At 44.8% G+C, this 18,173-nt stretch overlaps 1 protein-coding gene across 6 annotated transcripts in view; it reads right to left on the reverse strand.

Annotated features, from left to right (window-relative positions):
* Positions 1-18,173, reverse strand: part of GALNT16 (polypeptide N-acetylgalactosaminyltransferase 16) — an 82,689-nt gene that overhangs the window by 47,300 nt on the left and 17,216 nt on the right. The window contains exon 2 of one of the 6 annotated variants that reach the window (XM_040068014.2): positions 11,265-11,294. The exons of 4 other annotated variants lie outside the window; for them this stretch is intronic. The gene's annotated coding sequence lies outside the window, so the exon portion shown is untranslated. Of the gene's footprint in view, positions 1-11,264; positions 11,295-16,312; positions 16,421-18,173 lie in introns of those variants that run through there. One more of the 6 variants, XM_040068015.2, reaches the window with a different exon arrangement.

Raw genomic sequence — 18,173 nt, forward strand, 5'->3', positions numbered from 1 at the left:
CCAGTTCTGCACCAAATCCCTCCTCCCTCCCCCTGTTTATCACCAGACTGACCGTGCCACACCTCTCACAGGTAGCTGCACCAGGCAGGTGAGAAGCACCGCACATCCTGCAGATGGAGCCGGGTGACAGTGTGGCCTCAGGAGCAACACTCCTTCCTGCCTTTGTGCCAGCTGGGCCCAGTACCATGCTGCTTCTGGAGGCTGGCCCACAGCCCCAGAGCCTGCATGGACCTTGTCTTCCCAGGAGATGACACCTGAACAGGATCTGACCGTGACGAGTCAAGTAATTTGCCCCAATGCTCCACACAGCTCCTCCTCACATTAGCTCTTGAATATCACAGAGAAAAGCTTTAGGGAGGATGTATTGTTTGGGAGTTAGACAGGCTCAACATGAAAATGCAAATTGTCTGCAAACCAACAACCAAAGTGACATTTGGCAGAGTGACTTAATATAGCTTATGCCACTGCTGAATCATGACCTGGTTTCTTAGAGAATTTCAAGAATGACCTTCAGCTCACAATGTAAACATGTATTTTGGAGGCTTGAAGCAATGAGATCTACCCCAAAGACTGTACTGACATTCCTTCTGCAGTGACAACAGCAATGGTACATATACATCCATGATTTATTACAAAAATTATTCCCTTTGTATAAGACCTTCTTCATTCAGACATCTTCTCTGCTAGGCATTCAGCCCTGCAGCATCCAACATTGTTTTCTAATAGTGGAAAAACTCACTGCCTATTCATCCACAAAGATTTGAGACTATCGGGCCATTGCCATTTTGTTTAGGAGCCAAATGATATTCCATTTTAATTGATTAATTTTTCAGTTACTGCACTGCTCCAATTTCAGGACTTAGCAATCAATGTGAACTGACAAAACCCTCAGAGCTGCACTCTGCTTCCGTTTGGGTCTCCATTTGCAGAGCTATTAAATTCACCTCCCCAACAGCAAATTTAATCAAGGATGCATACCAATGAAGAATCATGCAATGGGCTCATATATGCCTGTCAAATATGAAAAACACCTGTGTTATGCTATGCAGGCCTCCGTCATTCTAGACTTCAATCACACTAATAACAGAGGCCCCTCAACAGCCCCTCAGCTCTGCCATTTAGTCACTGTCAACAGGAAAGAGCTGGGCACATAACAAAGAGCAGAATCACCGAAGCATCTCAAAAATACGCTCAGCACAGGTATTGCCACAACCACTGCTGATGGAAACACAGTTCCACCCATGTACAAAGTGCCACAGCCCCACACACAGCCCCTTGTCTCATTCTGCAGCTGCAAACTGCAGCAAAACCAAGTCAGTGATAGTGAGGATCTTTAATCTCCAATACTCAATCAATCCCTGTCCAATACAAATTTGATTCTGCACACACGATGCTCAAAGTTCTGTACTGTAAAAACACCTTGTAAAGATACAACTCCTGGGTTATGTTGTAAGGAGAACTCACAGTTTTTCTATGGCTAGGATAAATTTTTGCTGTCATAGTTGCAAAAAAGAAAAAAGGTGGATATCTAGAAATTCAAAAGCCAGAAGGTAAAGAACACAGAACTTGATTTTCCAATCAGGTAATATTTGAATGGTTTGTGGTCAGCAATATCACCACTACAGAAACGTTGGGCTACAGCTGTTTCTTTTGGCCTAGCTTAACCATAAATCTGCTCAGGCAGATTTTGGGAGCTGCTGGTTTTGAGTTCATTTATGAAAAGGTATGTCTGGCATTTTTTCCACATATTCAACTAATGAAATTTTGCCCAAATTCCATTTTCTGAAAGCTCCCAGAGTCATGCAACCAAGTGCCACTTCCCTCTCGCCTGAAAACTGCACTGATGACATACCAGACTCCTCTCCTGGCTCACCCAGTCCTCAGCTCAGCAATTCCCACTCTGTGAGCAAGATTTCACCTTCAAAGTTCACGTATGGGTCACAGCAAGAAATGTGGGTGTCTGTTTCATAGCTGGGGCTGTGACCCTAACCTTCGGCTCCTCAAGGCGTGTTGTGTGAGTATAACCAATACTGTCAAGAAGACAATTTTCCCTTCTCAAGATCCATCAGATGCTTTTTAAAAAATTCTCCTCTTCCAAAGTCTGATGGCTGAGTATAACCAGTAGGATTGACTGACCTCCACTCACAATCCTGGGCAACACAACAGCACTTGGCAGGTGCATTTTCCACCACACAGACCTCTTTCGCCAAAGAGAGAGAACAGCTTCAAAAAGCCACTGGTCAAAGAACCTTGCTCAGGCCTTCATCAGCCTTCATAAATATGAATGAAAAATAAACGTAGGCACATCCAGTCTTGTCACAGCTCCATGAAACCCACAGGGTTGCTCACGAGGATGAGCACTGCTCGGTGAGTTCTGCCTTCTCCTCTCCACACAAAGCTGCATGAAGCGCACAGGCTTTGTTCATGTTCAGAAGAACACAACGTAGAAGTTTGAGTGACTGTAAATTACTAGTTAAATTCAGTGGTAAAATTGCCAGTGACACCAGCAGAATTTCAGCCACAACAAAAATACAAACAATGAGAAACAAACACACACTGGGTACTCACAGAGGACCCAATTTCCCTGCTATCTTTCAGAATTTTGGAAAAATTGAACTGCTTAGCACACTAAGGTTCCCTTTCTTACAACTCTTTATTTGCTCTGGAAAATGGCTCTTGTTTATAAACCATTTTAATGATGCTGTTAATGGCCTTCATTACCCAGAAGACAAATAATGTATAAATTTCTGGCTGGAGGTTGTGGTGGTGATGTAAAGATTAAAAGCAAAACAGCTTGTTCGAGGTGTGGAGTCTGTAAAACATTTTCCCCCAAACAGAAAAAAAAGTTGAGACATTCTTCACATTTCTGGCTTGCTCTTGTTGGGTTTCAGCATTTCTGGCTCCACAAAGGAATATGGGCGACGAGCAAACATGAACAAAGGAAGTGTGTTGAGAGGTTTGCTCAAAGTAGATTAAAAAAAAAAAAAAAAATCATAAACCCAAAAGCAGAACTGTGGTTGCAAGCATCAAAGATATCACAAAATAAACTTTAAAAACCTCCAAACCCTGAAAACCCACAAAAACTTAAAAGGGCTGTTACAGGCAACAAGATGCAGGAGGCCTGTCCTAGATTACAAAAAGTTAGTAGGAAAGAGAAGTCAGCTTGTAATTCTGCGTAACAGTCTGGAATTAGCATTTCTTACCTCAGCTGGTTGAATGTAAAACATATTCTGTATGAGTCTGACCATGGCAAGACCGTGGACCAACGGCACCCCGGCAGTGTATTCATCTCCAAGCCCCGTTCCAGGCAGTTTCTCTCTGGCAGTGCTGAAGGTGGTTGGACCAGTAGCACACCCAAATGTCAATAAAGAGCAACGCTCTTCAGCAGAGCGCCTTGTACTGAACAAAACAGACTTAGTTGTTCAAATCTTATTCTTGATAACACAAAGGCAGCTGCCAGTGAGGTCCCTGCAACCAGAACATGAACAGTAGCTCTCATGCTCAGTAGCATTAACTGCTCATAATCTAGCCAACTGCCAGGACAGCATTCTTCACTCTTTCTCCCTAATTAAGATATTTAAGTATATATGTACTGATGAAAGACTCTTCATGATCTGTCAATATATACAGCTCCTTATACAGCTGTCACTCATACAGCTTAAAGCTCTCTCTCTTGTCCCTTCCTCCCCAAGACAATATAAAAAAGGCATATTTAAGGTTATAGGGTTAGGCACTCAGCAAAAAAGGCAATCCTGAAGTGTCAATACAAAGCTACCTCTACCATGCATGTCCACTGAAAGCTTTAACTGGCATGACTGCACATAATTACATGCCAATGTGTGCCCTCATGCAGGAGATGAACTCTCTGGAGTTCTTCCTCTGCTTCCCTGCAATCATGTGCAAAGCACAACAGAAACAAGTGGCATGCCAAAAGTGTCCAGATCAAGGCCCCACTGATATCTCACACGCAGTAGCTTTAAAACATTTGAAGCCTGATATCGTAGTCAGGCCTGCAACCTGGTCCCAAGGGGAACCAGAACAGCAGTAAGCCAGAGAAATCTTTGCATTCTAAGAGGCGGCTTCCTTTACACATGCCAGGATCCTGCTAGGATCACCCTTAGGGAGGGATGTAGGAGACAAGACTTTTCTTTTTTAGGAGACAACATTTTCACAGAATCACAGAATGGGTAAAGTTAGAAGGGACCAGAGTGGGTGATCTGGCCCAGCCTCCCTGCTCAAACAGGGTCATCCTAAAGCGCATGGCACAGAATTGTGTCCAAATGGGTCATGAATATTGCCAGTGAGGAAGACTCCACGACCTCTCTGAGCAATCTGTTCCACGTGGATGGTCACCAGCAGAGGACAGAAGTTCCTCCTCATGTTTAGGTGCATCACTTCCTGCCCATTGCCTCTTGTTCTACTGCTCAGCACCATGGAGCAGAGACTGGCTCCACCCTCTGACACTCTCCCTTCAGGACTGAAAAGGTCCCCTCTCAGTCATCTCTTCTAGAGGCTGAGCAGATTCGGCTCTCTCAGAGTTTCCTCACAAGAGAGACGGTCCAGTTCCCTCACCATCTTTGTCATTTTGAGGTCTTCTCCTCTTCAAAGCCAGGCTTTCTCTGGACAGGTCTTTCCCTCTTCTAACATCAGCCTCTATAATTATAGCAGGGTGCCCTACACCTCTGTAATTGCCATTCTGGAAGTTCCCTCCTGTCTTCTCCTTATCTATTGCCCAGTCCTGCAGTATTTTCCAGTGGATGCTTTTGGAGAGGAAAATGGCTACCTAAGCTACCAAGAAACCCCACGCCGTAGGCATGCTGTCGAAGGACCTGCTCCATCTCTGCCAGAAACTCAACGTGCTTTGCTACTGGTACCTTCCCTCTACTAGGATTTTTATACTGCCCAAAAGAGCGGAAAAGTGGAAAACAAGAATGAAAACAAAGCAAAACCCAGAACTACCGTACAGATAAATAAGCACCACACCAGGGAAGAAGCTGAACTCCCTTTGCCTCCTCCCAGGCCTGCCATAGAATGTGCTGCTGGAAGCACCAAATGATACCCGTTTCCTTCAATGAGTTTAAGCCCTCCAAATGTCTGATGAAGGACCCAAGCTATTCTTAAACTCAAACTGCAGGATATTTCAGGGCTGCAGAATGCATTTGGCTGCTCATCTCTCATTGCCTGCTTGGGTAGTGAACAGGCAGTGACAGACACACACCAACAGCCTGCAACTGCTCCTAGCCTGCCTCAAGCAGTAGGTCTCATATTTGGAAAGATCCCAAGGTATCATAAACCTCCTGCTGTTTCCCCTTACAGCACATTTCTGTCTCTGATTGCATTTGCAACCACCAGGGCACAGGCTATAAAGCCCAAGCCTACAGTTAATACAGAGATCTGTCCGCATTTCTAGATGTTTGTTACCATAGCAATACCACAGTACTTTTTAGTTTGTTTTGTTGCTTTTGGTTTTTTTAAAGCTAAGTCCTTATCCTGTGCACAGAGAGCCAGTTCCCAGTTATGTGAGAAGGAAACCTCACAGTGTGCTGTGCATGTGGCAGAGCCTCCTCCCTGGGAGCAGGGTGCTGAGAGGAGATGCTCAGCTCCTGCCTCAGCCCCACTGCGATTGTGGGGCTCTGCCTACTTCATTCACCAAAGCCATTTCTGATACCTGCACCCAGCATGGTGTTGCTTCCTACCCACGCTGATCGGCACCACATCGCTGCATTTCTTACCTCTTGGGGAGCTCTTGTGATTAATTTTCCTCAGAACACCCATCAGATTCTTAGGAGCATCCACTTTCAGCTTCTTCTTCCACCAGCTCAGCCAAAAGCAGTTTACAAGACCAGCACAAATAACATAAAGCCAACTTTTCCTTCAATGCTAGAGTTCACTTTAGGGTAGTGATCTACAGAAGCCTTAAAACAATGATCATAAGACTGTTTTCCAGGCCTGCCATATCAACACACAGCTTGGACAGCAGCTTGTTTTCCTGCATACCATTTACAGGCTACTCTAAAGATCATGAAAAAGACAAAAATGTTGACTGACAGCTATTTAATCCTCAAATATAACTAAATGTAGTCAAGATCAGAATCAAGGCTACCCACAGGAGAATCCTTCCAGAAGCAGGAAAAAAAATATTATTTTGCCAGAAGATTAATCTTTTTTTAAGAGCCAAACACTTGGTACATTTGGGTAATTTTGGAAAGCTGTCACTTTAGCAACCAATGCCTCAAGCTGGTGGAGCAGAAGAGCTTAGCAGCCCACTTCATTAGAAACCAGTGAAGTTAAACAATAAAAAAATTGTCTCCCAGCACCAAACCTTTGTGAGGTATGTCCATCATAAAATGGAGCAACTTTTGCACACCTATCTTGCTGATGCACTTGGACTGCACACAACCCATGTCTGCATGCCAGTTCACAGAGGGTAACTGCCTGGTGCGGTTCCTGCAAATGAATAATCATTCCTAAACACAGGCAGCACGTTTGCACTGCAACACTAAAGGCCTGGAATTGATAGCTATCTGTCAGTCATGCAGAACAAGAAAATGAGTAATTTCATTAGAGAAAAGTAGAAAGGTATCTTTCAGAAGTTCACCGATCTTTAGTCACAGATTAGGGAAGAAATTGGGAAGAAATTGTGTTTCTCATTGCAGAAAAGTGGTTTTCCTCGCTGAAGGCAAAACTGTAATATGAGAAAGACTGCTTCAGAAATGGCTGCCTTTGAGAGAGACAATTGACACCCACCATGCACCATGGCGAAGGCAATGCAATAGCAATTAATATCTCTGCATTAAGCAGTGTCAACAGTTCAAATCCTACCGTGCCAGGTCTAAGACATGCTTGTAAATGTCAAGAGAAAAGGTACCTACCTCAAGGAGGCTGATTAACTTGGGAACACTAAAAAAATCCATTAAAATCTCACGGGTGAAGGTACTACAACTATCATAGCAACCACAAGTAAATGCTCATTTATTGTGATTTTAATCCACGGAGTTGAAAGCATTTCACTAGTTTTTGCTGGTGGGGCCTCTGCTGCAAGACTCAGAGATCACCTCCAGCTAAAGAGGGGTCTACCCACTGCAAGCCACTGGTGACTTTACCACAGGATATCTGTGTGAGTGATCCCATCTTGAGCAAGCTCACCCTCACACAGGAGGGTAACCTGGCTTGTCCCCAGCTCCTGGATGCCCCAAATCCTGCTTCCGGGTGCCCAAGACAAGAGAAGCTTGTGAGGAAGGAAGGCAGCCGGGTCCCAGAGCTCCTTGCTCTATCACCCATTTCTGCAGGATGCCTCTGCGGCTTTTAAACTAAAGGTATTCAAGATGAACCTCTGCTTGAAGGGGATGGAAGTGCATCAGCCAAATTGATCAGGTTTGGCATCTTTGTAGGTAAGTATGTCAATTCTTATGGTAAATACAGAGAGGCATTCTGATCTCCAGTGCTTTTGCTCAGGTGTCCAAATGGCTTGCCAGTATTGTGTTTGTACCACTCAAAGAGTAGGAGAAACAATAGATCTGAATTACTACTTTGAACAAAACACCAAAAGAAGTACAAAGACAATAAAAACCCTCTGTACTGAAAAAAGTCTCAGCAACAAGAACCTCAAGGCTTTCAGTATATGCCCACACAAATAACATGTACAAATCTCCCAGACAACTCAGTTCAGAAACTGTGAATGTAGCCATATCTTTGGTTTCCTAAAAAAAAAAAAATTGTCCCTTTTTTTCCCCATCTGAAAGTGAGGAAGGTCTACAGGGATGTTAAATAGCTGCTGTTCTCTGCAGTCTAGAGCCAGGGGGAAAAGCACAAGGAAACAAAGCTGGTCCTATCTTCCCGATTGCAATGTACTTCCCCTCCAAATTAGCTTCCTTTATCCATCCTGCCAGGCCCCCTGCAAGCTCTTCCCATCCCATGTTACTTAGATGCTCTGAGTCAGAGGCTGTCAGACTTTTCTATCTATAGGTTAATATTAACTCTCTGAGTTATGGAGCCATTTAGCCCAGTGGCTCAAACTGCAAGGATATTTCCAGCAATGCTACTCCAGCTGTCCTTGGAGCTGAACTGAGAGCTGCTAGTCCAACGGGCACCTTTCCACCCTGTCCTCCAGCCAGTGCTCAGCTGGAACTAGGGTGCACAACGGCCTCAGCAAACAGCCATCTCTAACCTGGTAACGTCTTGACAGATGAAAGATCCTACACTTACTCCCTCACCCATCAGATATGCCTTTAACAGACTCCTCCTCTTATAACATATAGAGCAATATTGCCAGAACCAAATTCCAAATGACTGATAAATTTTGTGGGGAAGCAGTAAGTGGGAAAAGCATATATAGAACACCCATCCCCACCCTCTGTTTTCCTGCACACATTCACCCCTTCAATCTCTTCCCAGAGCACTGTCTTAACCTGTGTGAAGCAGTAAGTTTTTAACCAAGAGGGAAAAAAACTCCCTCAACTTCTTTTAGTTAATAATGACTTTACGTTACCCTTCACTGCGCACTTTCATGTCACCAGCCAAGTAACAGACATCATCCCTCTCATACCCCCAGTTAATACCAGGTTAACAACAGGAATTTTCTTTGCAGTCAACCCACCCGAAGCAAAACATTACCAGAATGGTATCTTCACCTCCACCCAAGTGCTTTAACCCTGAGTACAAACATCATGGCAACAGAGCAAGAATAGTTTTCCTCAGGAACCACAGCCAGCATCTGGTAGAGATCACTTGGCTTTTGCTTCTCCTGTTGCCCCTCACACTCCTTCCAAATTCAACTAACATCCCTCAGTGTCTTCTCAGTCCAGCTACTGGAAGATGTCTCTAGACCTAGCAGGGCCCACATCTCCCGCAGGTATGGGACTGCACTGACTCTGCCTCTGCCTCTCCCACAGCCCAAAGGGGAGGCAGCACCCAGGGACAAGGAAATACAGGCATTATTTGCGGACAGATGAGGGATGTCTTGGTACCCTTCACAACCTCCCAAGTAGTGTCCCTACTAGCAGCTGGCAAAATCTGGTGGAATGGCATAGTTGCTCATCGTAACCTGCAGAGCAAAATGTAAGATTAGTGCCTTCTCAGAGCAAGGGGAGCAGTAATAATTGCCAGCAGGCTCTCAAATCAAATATTCTCGCTTTTTTCAGCAAGTCACCACAGCTATCTACCCTTCAGCCATTTTTGATCTTTTGGAGGACACAATCAATGATGTTCACAAGACTGCAGTCATGTCTTGCAGCGCCCTTGAGAAATGATTAACACTCCCTTTCCATCTCAGCTTAAAGGAAAAACTGCAAAGCACAAAACGGCTTCATCAAGCATCTACTTTCAGATCTACCCAAGTCCTTCACCCAAAAGACCTTGCTAGTCTAAAACCCACAGTGTTTTATTTATTTAACTGCTTCCAGCAGTGCAAAGCAGCCACTGAAAAGCAGGTCTTCATTAAACACATGGACAAATATTTGTCTCCTCTCCAGTAAGACCACTGATGACCTAGCTTTTATGCTTAAAGGGCAGAAGCAGCTGAAAATACCAACTTTGACATACTGTGGGAGCCAGAGTGGGATTTGGCCCAGTACAGTACAAGTGAGCCCACCTGCTACAACACTGACCTTCTCAAAACACCCTCCATTCTCCCTGTAAGCCACCTCTCTGGGCTTCCCCATCTGCCTCTGCCACACTGGTGTTGCTTCTCAAAGCTCCAGGGTTGAGGGCAAAGTCTTCGCCAAGTTAGAAGTTGTTCACTTCCTTTTTAGTCAGGGAAGGAAATGTTTCTCCTTAGCCATCTGTTAATACCATGATATCCATCTGGAGAGGAAGAAAGGACACAAACCAGCTAAAAGAAAATTTCCCCAAGGAGATAAATGGGGGTTATTGGCTAAAAAACCCACCAAAATCAATTCAGCAGTAGTCCGATAGTTTCTGCTTAGGAGGAGGGACCTGCTGCACCCCCAGCAAACATTTCAAATAAGGCTGATGTGCTTTGCAGCCTACAAGATGTTCTTGCTTTATTCTCTGCAAAAGACACAGACCCTTAAAGCCTGAAGGTAAGCAATTAATCCCTGGTGCTAGAAGCTAGGTTTCACAAAGAAGAACCTCACAAGCCATTTTTAACCTCTAATTCTTGAACTCTGCACAGACAATGGACTTTCTCTCCCTTGAATGCTTCCAAAATGGCATGCCTTGGCCACCTGAGGGAGGGCAGAGAAAAAAAGCAGGGTACAAAAAGTATCCCAAACCAAGCTGTTAATTTTGAAATTATCATAGCAAGTTATTTTCTTGCACTCTGTCCCTTCCTTTCTAGTGGCAGGATGGGAGAGGAAAACATAGGTGTTTTAGGAGAGGGCTGCTGTTAAAAATTTAAACATGCCGAGATTTTGCCCCTTCATCCCTGCAGATCTAGATATTTTCGAATATTCAAGTTTCAAGCATTTGCTGATCAACAGATAGAAAGCCTTGTGGAACTACCTCAACACAAAAGTAACTAGTTCATTAACTAATTAAAAGCATAATAATGGTAGCACAGCAATATCATAAGGAACCTCATCTTTCTGCAGACATCAAGGATTGCCAATTTCATAGAAATAGTAAACAACAGACACGTTTCTGAGGAATTTCTGGGGATGTGATTAATCTCTATCCCCTGCGATAATAACAAGAGAAAGATGCCCATGTTTATGATTAATTCTTCCAATTAGGAACCCTGTGCAAATGGCATGTATTTCATATGAGGGATTTTGTCTAAACCAGGAACCAAGTTCAAGGATAAAATTCAATTCAATTGCATAGCTAGGAAAGCACAAATCACAGTGACACTCTTCCTTCTTTCAGGCAGGAGCCAATGAACCATTCCTGGACAACTCGTTACTGTCTGCCTCATTTGAGCCACTCGTTATAAGAGCCTGAACCTCGCAGCACTGCAAGATGTCCCACTTGCAAACGGAGACCTGAGCACTCCCAGTGCTGCCTTCTAAACATACCCAATGAGGAGAAGCATCATCCGGGGGGGGCAAAGCACGCTGGCACTGTGCATCAGCAGGGTACATTGACTTCAATTTTCCTTATTACCCCTGCTTTCCCTGCAGAAGAGCCCTGACTATTTAAACTCGCACTGAAGCTCTAAGGAAGGGGATGTCAGTTAAATGCCCAGCGGGAAAGACATTCAAAGAGAAAGTCAATGGAGCCTGAGCAATCAGTGTAAATCAAGACTTTAACCTTTCTGAGCCTCCTTCAGACTCTTGATCTGTAAAAGAAGATGCTGAAACACTTACCACATTTCTGAGGAGTCAAGTGCACATGACCTGTCAATGCAAAAAATGTTTATTACTGAAAGTACCAATTGAAGTGTTTCAGCCTTATTGTCTGTGGACTGTTTTCCCTGTGAAAACCATTGGGCAGAACAGATGCCACTACAAACCTGTTTAATGTAGATATATGGATTCACTTTCAACATGTACCTCTCTAGTAGATAGATCCTTAGTTTGATGCAATATCAAAGTCCTAATTAATTTGACACTAGTAATTAAGTCATAACTATAGCAGCCAGTACCCCAGCTTCTGGTGCATAAAACTAGTTTCTGTTTATTGACCAGCAGAGAGAAATCTGGCTGCCAGGCAGCTGAATCAGATGGGAGCAGTCCCTTTCCAATGCAGCAAAGGAAACTTTGAAGGAAAATCATCCTCTATCCACTGCTCTCTGGAGTAACACAATTAGGCCATGACATACAGACAGGTCATTTAATACAATAGGAAAAAATCCACTGATAGCATTTCCCTTGCCTGAATGGAAAGCAGGCTGTTAAATTACCTCTGAAGGAGCAGACAGGCCTCTCTGACAGCAATCCTCTCCTCCCAAACCACACATCTTTAAAGGGCAGCCAGCTCCAGCCTAGTCACATTGAATTCTACTCTGTAACCCCAGCATCCTTAGATAATCTTTTCCTGCTGCTTCCAGACACTGGTTCCAATCTGGCTCAATACAGACTACAACCATAGCATTGTGCTTACTGCATTTCATATTGGCAACCTATTTAATGGGACAGGGGAAAGGAAGAGCTATCAGGTGGTTTCTGTACCTCCCAAAGCAAGCCAGAAGCTCCAGGAGTCATAGACCCATTTCTACAGGAGGCAGTCAGCATGTGCAGGGAGGCTGCAGTTATTTTAAGGCAATATCAAGAGTCTACATTTCAGTGAACGTTCAAATATTTTAAATTTATTAAAATTATTCTAAATAGGTTTTAACTTCCACATGTTCTCTGTAATAGGACAACACAATAAAGACAAAAAAGTCCTTGCACTCCACACTTCTTCACACACCTTCCTTGTCCTGAGCAAGCACCAAGCAAGCTCCTCCAATTCAGATAAGCCAGTTCAGCAAATGAAGGAGAATACTGCCATCACACCGTCACACTCTCAGAAATGTACCAAATCAATTTCATTAAAGCTAATAGAGTTTTTTAAAACATGTTTTTGAGAAATGCACAGTGACAAGTTCTTTCAGGTCAACACTTAACTAAAGCACAGTACAAATTCCTTGTTTGTATTTCCTCCTTGCCAGACTTGGTGTCTGTCCTGGGAACAGGTAGCTGAGTTGCCCTCTAACATTGAAGACATTCCCATGCAGCTGTTCCCCACACACCCTTTGGCAATGCTGGAGGTAGTGAACTGGCAGGAGAATTGCACATAGTTCTTCCGGAAGCACAGCCTATAGGGAGCCTGAATGGTACCACCAAACAGGTGGGGAGTTTTTACTCACCCTTTTCAGGAGCAAAGATATTTCTTTTAGATCAATCAGACTTTTGGTCTATTTTGGCCATCTTTTCCCCTCAAATGAGTCCAGAGAGCCCATTTCTGCTAACAGTGCAGAGCTATTCTGAAAAACCAATTCTGCAGAAGCAATTCTGTCCCACTCCCACTACCCCAATAGCACCATGTGGAGATATTCAAGAACCTATAGCAAGTCTGTGTCAAGCAGGACAGACTTACTGAAGGATGTTGAGTTGCTTGTGCTTGTTAGGAGCTTTCACCTGATGGCATATTGCTGCTGACCTAGAAACATTACTCCTCACCCCTCTGATGGGGAGAGGGGCTCTCCAGCATGCTGCACAGAGTGGGTAATCCAGCCCAGGTACAGGCTGCACCCCGGGGCCCCACACTTAAGACTGCCAAGTTTTCCCTGCTTGCATTAGAGAATTATTGGCAATATTACCCAATATCACTCGCCAAAATAACGGTGGTAAAGGCCTGGCTGCCCATTTGTAACTTTTCGTCTTCCAGATGATGTTGTCCAGATTGCTGGAGCCTGAACTAGCCAAGTATCCCTTCTCAGAACAAAGCTGGGTCTGCAGTGGCGGCAGTGGATGCCCGACACTCAGACCCCTATTAGAAGGAAAATGAGAACAACCAGCTAAATTCACCCCTGTAAAATTCTGCTCCTACAAAAGTAGACAGTGTTGCTGTACTTGCACTTGACTGTTAATAACTTGTGGGAAAAAGGCCATATGCCCAGTCAGGTGGTAGTGCCCGTGACAACTTGTGCCACATGCCACTGGCCAGGCATATAAGCATTTCAGCATCCAGCACTCCTGTTTTTATCTGTCTGTGTAAAGAACCGGGTAGCAAGACAATAAACGAGTACATGCTACAAATGCCAGGAACATATTCCCTGATGAAAATACTCTTTTCTTTCTGTAAAGAGAATGACTAAAAGTGTTACCATGTATTTTCCAGTCAGAAGAGCAAAATACACAGTTTAAGCATGTGGTTGAGGATGTCATTTGGCACTGAAAATAGTGTAACATGGGGAACTGCTCTTCACCCTGATTAAGGTGAGATGTAAGTCTTCAAAAGCAGAATTGAGAATGAAGAAGCACCATCAGCCCCAAGGAGCCCTGCTGTTCATCGCCCCAGCCAGTTAAGGAGTGTTTCAACACCATTCTGCAGTTGGGTTGAGGTGGGAGAAGCTGAAGCCCAGCTTCCAGAGCTCAGCAAACACCCTGAGATTCACTTCAGTACAGCACGGTGAGGCAGTTAATCATTATGAGAAATCATGCTGCTACGTGGTAACAGGTTTAATGATTAACATTTACACATCACTTAGAAGATTTTTCTAACCTGTCTCCTGCCCTAGCAGTAGCTTATTCTCAAATGCTACTTCTTCCCCCAAAACGAACATGCAGAAAGAAATGCACGCCAAAACCCGAGCTGGCATTTGAGGTAACTGAGGTAATCCATGAGAGGGGATTTCCCAAGACGTTCCCTCCAGCCACAAGCCAAATTTGTATCACCCAAGGTGTCCCAGCCCACTCAGGTTACATACACTATGTGCCAAAGTGGTTGTAGGCGGCCAACCCATCATTGGTCATAGAAATTACAATGTATGGGGAGGTGGTCCAAATATATTGTCAATGCAAAATGTAATGGGGGATGGCCAGTTGCAATAGGAGCTACCACAGGACAGTTTTAATTGTCTCGGGGTAGTAACTGGAATCCAGCAGCAAATTCATTGAATATGTGTTGGTACACAATTAATATCCACGCTGTCTTGGCTTCACTGGTATTTTCATCAGAGTTAATAACCAGAGGTTAGCAGTTCTGAATAATGCTTTGCTTCAGCAGAGCTCAAGGCTTCATCTCAGCTCTCCATCAGGGGAATGGGGGAAAGAATGCTTCCAATCCCCAACTCTTTATCTCACTCATGTACAGAGGTTATAAACTCCAGGATAGAAGCTGTCTTTTCTGTTCACATTTGCATAAAAGAGCCTGCAGTCTGGATAGCCAAAGAGATCTGCAGATAAATAGGAAGCACCCAGCAGTACAGGCCTTGTGTGAGGTCTTGGAGAGGAACAAGACAAATAGAGAGATCTCATGCAACTCTTACGTGCAAATTGCTTGAAAAAGGATGGCGAGGCAACTGGTAACTCCAAACAGGCTTATGGCAGCCCCTAATGGTTTATTATTCAACTAGTCTCCCTGTCTCACTCTCCCTTCACAGAAGGGCCCCAAACATGTCCCTCACATCACAAAGAACCTGCTACAGACACACACATCCAGCTGTGAGCTGCGCACACTCCTGGTACACAGAGTTACACCTAGGGCAGGGAAAAGGACTTTTCATAGAGAACAGCTTCTCCCCACGTCTCTCCTTTTGCACCGGAACCCTCAGCACACTGCCAACCCTCACCAAGCTCCCGCCAAAGCAGTTCCAGATAATGGCTGGAGTCACCCCCACTGCGACCCAGTGCAAATCTGATCTCTGCACTGCACAGATGCTGAGCCCACCCCAGGACAAGCAGCATCTGGCTCAAATGGCTCCCAACTGACAGGCACTGATCAAAAGGCATCTAAATTTACCCCTATCAGATATGGGACAGTGATATGGGCATTTATCTTGGGAAGAAAAATATTGAACAGAAAATTTAAAGCAAATTCTGATCTCAGTGGAAATATTTTCCATTCAAATTCAACTCACCTTCTCAAGACCAGAAAGATACAAATTGCCTCTAATGGTTCAAAATAACCTTCTGACAATATGCTTCACGGCTGTCCTTGCCACAGAGAACGGTGAAGACCACACTTTAAGCTCCGCACAGAGCCAAAAATTAAACACAGCCGTGGGAAGTGCATTTCTAGCAGAATCATAAAAGGACAAACGGAAAGCTGGACAAGAAAACTGATGATGTATTGTGGATACTCAAAATTAACTTAGTCTTTATGAATCTGTCACAAGACTTAGTTTAGCAATTTCCTGGATATTTAATAAATACCGTGCGCAGCATTAGTCCCTGAGTTCTTAGATTCACTGCTACATGAACTAGGGAGTCCAAATGGTCAGGCTGCATTTCTACTTTGTAACACTTCTATGTATTCTTCCATGGTGAACAGCACCACCCGGCCACACCACTCCCCTCCTGTCCCTCCAAAAACAAGTCAAGATACTTCACTTGAAGTTTAGGTCTTGGATTCTGCTGAAGCCAAGCTGAAGGAACCGTGCAGAACTGTGTACTGGGTTTTCTGAACATGCAGCCCTCCTGTACACCGGTGAACTGGGGAGCCTTACACGGCTCCTATGATACAGGAGGCACACAAGAATAAGAAGGGAATCCCCTCTTAGACCCAGTTCCCACCACCACTCTCCCCTCCTGCAGCTGCTGGTCCTGCCCAGCTGAGTGCCCGAAGTCCCTGCTCCTGCCTCCAGGCAATCTGTAGACACAGACTAAGGCTGCTGTGTGGGGCAGCTGGCACAGCTCGGGAGGCCACCAGCATCCTGCGCAGACCCGGCAATAATGCAGGCACAGCAGGGTAGGGAGAGTTTTCTCACCTTTTCTTTAGCACTTGCAGCGGTGTTAATACTTGTTTATCCATTCTTGGCCATTCTTTGTGATGTCTCTTAGGAGATACTGGGCAAAAGCAGCAGAAAAATACAGAGCATTCCAATCCCCTTTAAGCTCAATGCGACAATTTAAATCCTCTAACTAAAAGGAAAGAGGGGAAAATGAGATGGACTGTGACAGGTTGGAAGGACTAAATCCCCGTTAACTAGGGCACCAAGATTTAAAGGGCTCAGCTTTGCACACATCAAATGTCTCTCACAAAGTCCTCACAGAAGACTGTCCCCTCCAGTTCCTCAGTGCAAGTGGAGACACGCTGCCCCAAGAATGCTGGTGGTGGGCAAGAGAACACAACTGCCATGACATTGCCATGCCATGACTGAGGCATCCAAACCATGGGGGTGGCAGAAGCACCCAGGTAGCCCTGTTGAGTCACACAGACAAGGGGTAGCAAAGGTACCAGCCACACAGGGCAGTAATGCACAATTAACAGCCGAACAGCCACCGGGAGAAGAATGTAGCCAAAACCTGTATTTCACTTTAGCCCTGCCACACAATCATTTGTATCACCCCACTATGTTTCCTTTCAACTCCAACATGTCTTTCCTGAAAGTGAGTCTTTGAATCAAAGAAAATTAACAAGTAAATAATTTACAATACATAATTTTTAATAATGCTGTAAGGAGAGTGATGCAGGCAGATCAGCAGATTTTTCCTATTACCCGATGTGGCTCAATCTGCATCCTGTGCTGTAAGGACAGTGTTTGCTTTCACTGTTAACCACCTCCTCACGGCTTGCCTAACATGTAGCATGAGATTGATGTCTGTTCAAGGACCTGACCTGAGCCAGCAGTCCAACTGCTCACTTAAAATCCTTTCACATTTAGCCAAAGGCAGCGTTTGAGAGGTGCTTGGGCAGCTTCTCCAAGGCCAGACTTCACCTGACCTCATCTCATCATTGCCTGGCCTGACAGATTCACAGTTAGTCCTGATGGGACACTGATTTCCCAGCCATTCCCAAAATTTCTTTTGGGCTGCCCAGGCAGTGCGGTCCAGTTTACACAGCACAGACTGGAAATGCCCCAAAATGTCCCATGGGGCCACTCAGCTAGCAGGCATGGCGCAGCAATCTGGCACTCCAAGGCACGGCACAACCAGACTCAGACTACCCAAACACAGGGAGGATACAAACAAATGCCAAGTTCATTCAGATTCGCTCCAATAGAATTTCTGAAAGGGTTACCTCATCGCATCCTTTGGCTGCCAACCCAAGCTCGGGATAAACACCACCCTGAGCAATGAGAGAAACACCCCTGTGATCACCCCAGCCTGCCCCTGACAGAGGAGCCAGCTCTGCAAGTGAAGCACCAACAGGCATGTGGCAACTCAGCATCCCTAGACTGGAGATAGGGTTATGCTCCCACCATCAGCGCTGCTGCCAACCCCGCAGAGGTCACCGTGAGAGGCTGTTACCTATCCTTAGGCATAAAACAGGTAGTTCAGCCAAATGGAGACATTTCAGAAAGTTGGGAGACAAATATAGCCTATTCCATCAGCAACCTGGTGGCTGGTAATCCCTACCATACAACCAGATCTGAATAAATCTCACTGAAAGGTACAAAGAAGAAAAAAATCCACCAAAAAATACATGAATGGCTTGCACTATTCACAGCTTTTAACTCCAATACCTTACTATTATTTTTTAACGATTTCAAAAGACTACAGGGAACTACATAGGAAGCACACAATTGTTTCAATTTCATTGTGTGGATGTGATGGCTTCCATTTGCACTGGCACTGTATCCAGGTTCCGATACTCAGAGACCAACTGACCAGCTACCCAAGGAGCTG

The sequence above is a fragment of the Hirundo rustica genome, chromosome 6 (genome assembly GCF_015227805.2).
Source record: "Hirundo rustica isolate bHirRus1 chromosome 6, bHirRus1.pri.v3, whole genome shotgun sequence".
Taxonomy (NCBI): domain Eukaryota; kingdom Metazoa; phylum Chordata; class Aves; order Passeriformes; family Hirundinidae; genus Hirundo; species Hirundo rustica.